The sequence below is a fragment of the Brassica oleracea genome, chromosome C5 (genome assembly GCF_000695525.1).
Source record: "Brassica oleracea var. oleracea cultivar TO1000 chromosome C5, BOL, whole genome shotgun sequence".
NCBI classification, from domain to species: domain Eukaryota; kingdom Viridiplantae; phylum Streptophyta; class Magnoliopsida; order Brassicales; family Brassicaceae; genus Brassica; species Brassica oleracea.
In genome coordinates, this window is record NC_027752.1 from 42346841 (window position 1) to 42348328 (window position 1488).

The window sequence follows — 1488 nt, forward strand, 5'->3', positions numbered from 1 at the left end:
GATTTATTTCTGGTTTTTAGGGTTAGGGTTTATGAGAGCAACGTCGTGCTGATAACGTGTTGTAAATGAAGTGTTGGGGAAATACTTCTGTTATCATTACTGTCGACCAGAAGGTCCTTATATATACAAGGTATTAGACCGTCATAAGGTCATGTTTATCCTAACAAGATAAGGATAAGGATAAACACTATGTTACAGATATACATGGAATATATACTAGATAAACACATAGTCTCTGGTTGTCTTTATCATGTCCCGGATTGGGCCTGCAGTATGGGCTGGTCCATGGTCGATCATCACTTGGTTTATAACAATGACAAGCTAACTCGATTTCTCTTGAAATTTTTAACCCATCATATTTAGAAATATTTTTTTTATTTAAGTTGATTTACATGCGTTTACGATTTTCAAGAATAAAAATCTAAATCTTCAACATTTTAGAGTGCACGTTTTAATTGTTAAGTGTGGATATTAATGTAGTAATTAGAAAGTTTAGAGTGTGAATATTTCTATGTTATTATTAATGAACAATGGGGGTTCCTTATATAAAGATTACAAGATAAAGATAAATGGAAAGAGTACATATCCTAATCCAACGGAAAATAGGAAAACTACTAAAACATAGAAAAGAAAAACATCCTAAGTTCTAAGTTGGCTAGGTCATTGGCCGACTCTCTCTCCTCCTTGCGGCCGCGGCTGGGCTTGATGTGGCCGACGGGCTTTCTCCTCTTGTCTTGGTTAATGGCAATCCACTCCATGATTTATAACACTCTCCCTTGGATGCCATAACCATACAGGATCTGTAGTACGCTTCATGTCGCCTCATTAAAACCTTATCAGGAAAACCCAGTGGGACAAAACCATGATGAAGGAAAAAGAGTACAACACGTACTACTCCCCCTGATGTGAACCTCAGTGTAGGTTCTACATTCTACACATCTTGTGCATGATATTTCTTGTATGTATAGGATGGGAAGTAATCGGCCAATTTCATTACTAAGCCGTAACTAGACCACTTCGACCTCTTAGGTCGTTTCTCATGTCTTTTGACATCGAGTGTCCTGGTAAAGTATATATGCTAAGCAATGTGAATCACATTGTCCTCGGAGATCACTATTGGGTCTTTGCAAATCGTGTTTGCATATATCCATAATCAAGACGTGATCGTCTACTCTTAACTCTTTACTATGGTCGGACAAAATAAGTACTTATGGACAATGTACTAGACATAATTATCGTGAACCTATGTCTCGATCTGGCCGATCCATGTCTGGGTCATAGACCTCGTCTATACATGTCCACTACTTGTCTCATGAGTGTTCAAGATCAATGATCATTGATATGAGTTTATAATCTCTTATTATGGCTCTGCGGCCAAAAATACTCTCATGTGTCTCACATGTGGACATTGATATTTCTTGCTTTAGGCAGTACTATATCTATCTCGGACATTGTAGTCCTTTATCCATCTCTTGATGGTGTCTCATG